This window comes from Chionomys nivalis, chromosome 18 (genome assembly GCF_950005125.1).
Source record: "Chionomys nivalis chromosome 18, mChiNiv1.1, whole genome shotgun sequence".
Lineage (NCBI taxonomy): Eukaryota > Metazoa > Chordata > Mammalia > Rodentia > Cricetidae > Chionomys > Chionomys nivalis.
Genome location: NC_080103.1, coordinates 8089023 through 8096105, shown reverse-complemented (window position 1 = coordinate 8096105; position 7083 = coordinate 8089023). Strand labels below are relative to the sequence as shown.

The following is a 7083-nucleotide window of genomic DNA, read 5'->3' as shown; positions in this document are numbered from 1 at the left end:
TTTTTTAAATTTTCCTGGTAAGACATGTTCTCCACAATGACTGAGAATGGCGTGACCATGTTTGAAATGTGAAAGTGTTGGACCCTGCAGTCCAACTACCAGGAGGAGTCGCCCCAAGAGACCATCTCTTATACCACAGTTGATGTAAAAGCATGAGGAGTTTATTAATTCTGTCATGATAGGGTCTTTCAGCATTCGAGAAGCCAGAAAAACCCCGAATAGCTGGTACAGACTACTTTTAAAGCAAAAAGCCACAAAAGTAAGGGGGTTTCTGGGGTTTGGTTTTTAACTATTATGATTGGCTTACTCAAAGGACTATTACTGATAATTGGCTAGAGAGTGGTTGTCAGATCAGGTGAGGTAAGAGGGAACATCTGAGGGTCACGTTGTCCCTTTCCCAGGGACTGACTCAAAACACCAGGAACTGACTCAACACCTAAGGGTTATCTTGCCCCTATTCAATAACTGAGTTCTATTTGGAGAATATTTACAAGGACTCAGAAAGATGATGGAAGGTTCCCAACATTTTGGTATCTTTACATGCATGTGTAGCTGTTAACTCCTTGAATCCCAGTGGGGGCACTGCTGCTGAGAGGCCTCAAAATTGGCCTCAGAATTGACAGAAAGGCTTTAGAGTATTTTGAGTTCTACAAAAGCAATTCCTTTCGACAAAAGCTTGTAATTTGACACTAACATGGCTACTAACATAAATATGAACATGCTGTTTTCAATTATTCATGACTAAATCAACAGGGAGCTTGACTGGAATTAAAGTGTAAATCTACTACTCCACACTAATCTGGAAAGAGCTGTAGAAGAAAAACAAGGAGAGTCAGACAAAGGAGTGGGGGAGAGGAATACCCAGGCATTGACCCTGTTTCTAAGAGAGTATGAATTTCTGACAATTGCACAGAAGGAAGATTTAGCACAATTAATGAAAACTCAGAGACAGATATTGTGGTTCAACCTGAATAACAGAAAAGAAAAGCAGTCAGCCACTGTATCTTACCTCTAACTCAGAATGAAAATGGATGAGATTCTGTCTCCATGAATGCTGAAGTCTCCACACTCCACTGAGTTCTTTTCTTTCCCTTTATATGCCTATCTCCACGCAATCATATAACTGCTGCCTCACCCTACGTAGTGCTGGAATTAAAGGCGTGTGATCCCAGAGATTGGGATCACCTTTGTGTGAGCTTTGTTTCTTTTTTTAAGATAGATTCAATCTCAAGTAGCCTAGGATGACTTTGAACTCACAGATATCTCTCTGGCTCTGTCTACCGAGCCCTAGGATTAAAGGTGTTTGCCACCAGTCCCTGGCCTGTATAACGGAATAGTATGGCTGCTTTGCCCTCTGATATTCAGGCAAACTTTATTTACTAAAAGCCAAATAATATACCATTATAGAAGGTGAGAGAAATCAGAGGAGAATAAAGAATCATATTTTCAATATGTAATGACAGAACCACTGGTCAGAAAGAGAAAGTTTGAATTCTTAATGAATCAATCCCCTTATCTTTTTTCAGAAAAATTAAATATCATTTTTCAAAGCCGAGTCAATCAACACACTGCCAGGTGCAGTTGTCTTTTTCCCTTAGGCCTCCATGTCTCACTTTTCACAAGAGCATGATGGGCTGTTGTTCATACTGCCACTGTCAGTGCCAAGAAAGAGAACTGAGGGCTTGTGGTCCTCTGTGGCAGTGAGGACTGGGCCAAATCTCCCCAGCTCAGCAGAGTTGGAGGGACTAAAATGGGCTTCACCAAACATTAACACTATTAGAACCCACAAACTGATTTTAATATTTTACTCAATTTATATTTTATTTGGGTAAGGTTTTGTCTAATGAGGTGGTTGTTCCCATGAAATAGGAACTCAGAACCTCTGTAGCCCAAGTTAGAGATGGTTGTAAAGTCCCCCATGTTTGCTGGGAAATGATCAAGGTTTCCCTGCAGAAATAACTATTGCTTTTGTCAACTGAGTCATCTCTCTCCAGCTCGCACATGCTGAGTTTGGAGGGAAAATGTCTTTTTTTTTCTTGCCCTTCTCTTGTAAATAAACATTCATGTTTCTTCTGTCCTTTGTTCTGAGCCCTTGATCATATTGTCTGCTCATCCAATGGAGACAGTTTTCTGCAAAGAAACCTTACTGGGATGAGCTTGGGATCAGCAAAACCCTGAATCCCAGTGTCCATCTGATTGGAAAAAAATCAAAGCAGTCTAACAACAGAACAGAAGTTGCATAGAGTATACCAGAGTCCAGTTCTGCTCCTCCCCCTACCTGCCCTTCACTCATTTATAGAGGTGTTGAAGCCAGGCCTAGCAGCTGTGTTTCCCCAAATTCCTTGTAAATGTGCCTCAGAGCCCACAGTCTTAACAGGTGTCATTAATAATAACAATGGCTGTTTCTTCTGGAAGACACACGTAGGTCCTAAGATTGTTTCAGGCGTTTGAGGGGGGGTTCCGGGAAAAGACCATGTGCAGGAACCAGAGAGGCACATACTTCAGCCACCAAGTGGGGATAGGAGTCGACCACTGTCTTCCAGCTCGAGGTCTGAAAAACCTCAGAAGCATGAGCTGTAATGAAATCCATTGCCCGAGATTTCAACTGCACTGAGCTGTGGAGATCAGCTAGGAAGAGAGTGTGGGCAGCATTCTCCACAGAGAGTTCCCTGCAGAGGGCGCTCTCACACATAACCTTCAAACGCTCCAGGCCATACTTGTCAGCAGCTGCAAGCACAGCATCTGCCATGCTGTGCAGATCTGGTTCTTTCCCGGTATAAATGAAGTCCATCATTGCCTTGAAGACTACTGGTTCTAGGTCATGAATTTCAATGCGATTCGTTCTGCTCTCTTCCATGTCATGTTCAAACATGGCTCTGAAAACTGGAGAGCGAGCAGCTAAGATGGCCTTGTGAGCATGGAATTCCTGGCCAGCTACCACCAGGCAGCAGTCTGTGAAGCGGGAATTCTCCCACAGCTCTCCTAGATTCTACCAGTGTGCACTTTGGAACATCGATCCCTGGCTGCATGTTCTGTTCAGAGATGCTGATGCAGTCCTGAACCACACTCACCTCACAGCAGAGTGTGAGTTTGTCATCTGGGTGAAGCAAACATCGAGTGCAAAAAAGGAAATCTCGAAGAATGAACTTTGCGATACCCCAGCCTTCGTTTTGGTCAAACCTGAGAACTCTTTGATTGTTCATGATTCGAAATTCCTCTCCTTTGGCATTTATGATCCCAAATTGGAACTTTGCCCACACGGGGCTCTTTGGAGAGCTGTGCAACAGTAGGAAAACTGACAGGTAACCTCTGCTTTGCTCATTGTTCCCATTTATGTATAGTTTCATAAGCCATTTCTGTTTGTCATTGGCTCCTGGTGAGAAAGTGGGGCTTGCAATGTGATTGCCCAAGTTTCCCTCCAAGCAAAAGGAGAAGTTGCTGATGGTCCATCTGTACGAGAATTTGTTGACTCTGATCTGTGTGTAGCCTCTGCTCTCAGCTGCCAGGTCTCCTGACATATCTGCTGCTGGGGGTCTGAATGTTTACCTGGAGCCAAAGAAGAACGGGATTGTTCTCTTCTTCAACCTGGGGGTCACAATTACAGATTTATTTTAGATTTTTAGTTTCTGTTTTTCCACTTGTTTCCTCTTCTTGAGGTTACAAACTCTGTTCTTTCTGAATTTCTATATATATATTGCCCTATGAGATTCAATGAAGACAGTCTAGCGTACTAGGGATTCTTTCTTACATCACTCCATATTTTCTAGATAAATATTAAGTAAGAAAGTGATTAGTTTTGACAATTATACACTACTTTTCACAATATGGAACATTTTATACACTCTTATATTGAAAAGTGTACTATGATTCTCTAAAGAAACAGAACACATAGAATGGCTCTCTCTGTATGAAGGAGAGTGATTCATTAGAATGACTTAGGGCTGCAGTCCTACTAATCCCCAAAGGCTACCTGTGACGAAAAAGTGCAAGACCCAATACTTACTCAGTCCCGCCATCTGACACGTTGGCTATTCCTCAGTCTATGCTGAAATTCCAAAGATGATTCTCTACTGCCAGGGAAGGAAAGGACTTGCTGCAAGGCAAGGACAAGCAGCAAATGGCAGCAGCTTCCTCCCTGCCTCTCCTTTATGCTATTAGCAGAGGGTGTGGCACAGTTTAGGGTGTGCCTTCCTGCCATGAGATCTGGATTAAAGGCGTGTGACTTCTGGCATTAATTCCAGATTAAAAGTTTGTATTTTTCAAAAGTGAACCAGCGGAAGCAAGGTCTAAGGGAGCAGAAGCCAGGAGGAAATCCAGTCCCTGGAGCCAATCCAGTCTTGATGTACTAGCAGACCAGGATTGAGCCCTCTCTCTCTCTCTCTCTCTCTCTCTCTCTCTCTCTCTCTCTCTCTCTCTCTGTGTGTGTCTCTCTCTCTCTCTCTCTCTCGTTTCTCTCTTTCTGAATGTGTGTTTGTATTTGTATCTGTTTATATGCCTTTCTATTTGTTTCAGTCAGTTTGTTTTGCTGTAATGACCAAGACTTTCTCTGGTATGTGGACAATCCTGTTGATTAAGGCCCATGCCTCTTCCTGATGGTGACCTGAATCCTTTTGGCTGTTCCAGGTCCTCCAGAGAATCATTTATCTGAAATAAAAGCCCCACCAGCCCCATTCCTGGTGTGATACTGTACATGAGCAAATACTCTACTTGAGGCGCAGTCAGGTCTAAGTTCCCCCATAGGAAGCTGCTCTCCTCTTCAGGAGCACACTCAGGAGAGCAATGAAATAGTAATGCAAAGCTTATGTTTTGCACATGAGGAGTCCAGCATTGACTGTCTACCTTTGTTTCAAATGACACATTGGAGGGAAAGGGTACCTGCCTCCCTGTCCCTAAACCCATATACAGAAGAGTCCCTGATGCTACTAACTAGCCACCTAGAAAATGTTCCTATGTGAAAAACTCAAAAATTTAGAGGTCAAAACCAATTGATTGATTTATATTGTCTTGAGGGATGAGCAGCATTGGAGGCTGATTTTCAGGAGAGCTGGACTGGCGATTACTGAGTGGATTGAATTACTGAAGAAATGTTCACGTACTTGAGGCTTAGCGTGTCCATTCAGACATGTTAATCTGGAGAGAGATGATAGATATAAGGAGCAGTTCACAGCTCACAATCTAAGGGGAACTGTATCCAAACCCCTTCTTCAGTAACTGTTGAATATATTCTGCATCCTTTGGAAACCAGAATACTCTCTCATGTCTAAGGCCCAGCATAGTAAGCATGGAAGTTCAAAGTTTAAAGACAACAGCACACACCAGTGAGGGTGAAAATTAGGACGTACTGAGAAGCTGTGTTGTGGCGTCTACATGAGGGAAAGGAGAAGTATTTAGTATTTTGTCAGAGCACACCCCTAAGTGGATCAGGAAGACTGTATAGGGAGGATTAATTGAGGAGAAGAGGAAAACCACCAATGAGATTTGGTAGAGCCATCCTGGGTCTGTGAGTCTGGATGGAATAAAAGGAAGGAAAGAAGACAGCCACACTACAACATTGGAGCACTGGACTGAAGTCTCACGATCCAAAGGAGGAGCAGAAGGAGAGTGAGCACGAGCAAGGAACTCAGGACGGCGAGGGGTGCACCCACACACTGAGGCAATGGGGATGTTCTATCGGGAACTCACCAAGGCCAGCTGGCCGGGGACTGAAAAAGCATGGGACAAAACCGGTCTCGCTGAACATAATGGACAATGAGGACTACTGAGAACTGAAGAACAATGGCAATGGGTTCTTGATCCTATTGCATGTAATGGCTTTGTGGGAGCCCAGGTAGTTTGGATGCTCACCTTAATAGACCTGGATGGAGGTGGGTGGTCCTTGGACCTCCCACAGGGCAGAGAAACCTGCTGGCTCTTTGGGCTGAGGAGGAAGGAAGACTTGATTGGGGGAGGGGGAGGGAATGGGAGGTGGTGGCGGGGAAGAGGCAGAAATCTTAATAATTAAATTAATTAATTAATAAAAAAAATCAGCAAGAAAAAAAAATAAAAAAAAAAAAAAAAAAAAGAAGACAGCCACACTCAGCGTCCTGCCTATCTCTGCTTCCTCCACCATATATAAACTCTTCCACCTGAACATTCATGTTGTGAACACTGAGGCCCATGACAGAGCGAAAAACCACCTCTTCCTTAATCACATGTTTCTTGTTTTGGAAGGAATTCTTTAGTGTGTGTGTTTGTGTTTGGGGGGAGGGTCAGGGTTTCTGAGTAGCTATGTAGCCAGTCCTAGAACTCACTCTTTAGGCCAGACTGACCACAAACTCACAGAGATCCACCATTCTCTGCCTCCCAGGTGCTGGCATTAAAGGCATGTGCTACCCTGCCTGGCTTATGGGAAAAACTCTTACAATATAAGAAGTGTAGTAACAGCTGTGTGGGAATGGGCATCATTCCTTTATTTATGGAAGACTGACCCCAGTAAGCAAAATGCACTTGTGATGGATAGTCATGGTTTCCTACTTGACTAGACCTGGAATTAACTAAAATCCTACAATGGAGGGCACAACTATGAGTAATGTTATGCTTAAGGTGAAGTAAGTAGATCACTTCAAATGCAGAGGGAGAAAGACACAAACATTTAAACTGGACCTCAAGGCTAGAGCACACACCTTAAATCGGGACACACCTCTTGTCTTCTGGAAGCCTGTGAAAGTATATGGAAGATAGAAGCTGTTGCTCTTTGTCTGCTTGCCCTCATCTTGCAGCAAGTCCATTCTATCACTGGCATTAGAGAATTCTTCATAATTCCAACATAGACTAAAGAATAACCTGCAGGTCTAACCTGCTGAGCTGAATATGTACTGAATTCTTGGACTTGACTTCCCAGGTAGCCGTTGAGACATTGTAGACAGAAGGTTCTGTCCCACAGAGCCCCACCGTCCTTCCTTTCCAAAGAAGCACACAATGACTTATATTAATGATAAGTACTTGGGCCTATTCCTTAGGCTTGTTGCTAACTATCTCTTACAACTAAAATTCATTCATAAATCATATCTATATTTAGCCATGTGACTTGTTACCTTTTCCGTG

General features: G+C 43.4%; 1 pseudogene; it reads right to left on the bottom strand.

The window, feature by feature from the left end:
• Positions 1–2428: 2428 nt before the first annotated feature.
• LOC130889928 (speckle-type POZ protein-like) lies at positions 2429–3518 on the bottom strand (annotated as a pseudogene).
• Between the last annotated feature and the right edge of the window lie 3565 nt (positions 3519–7083).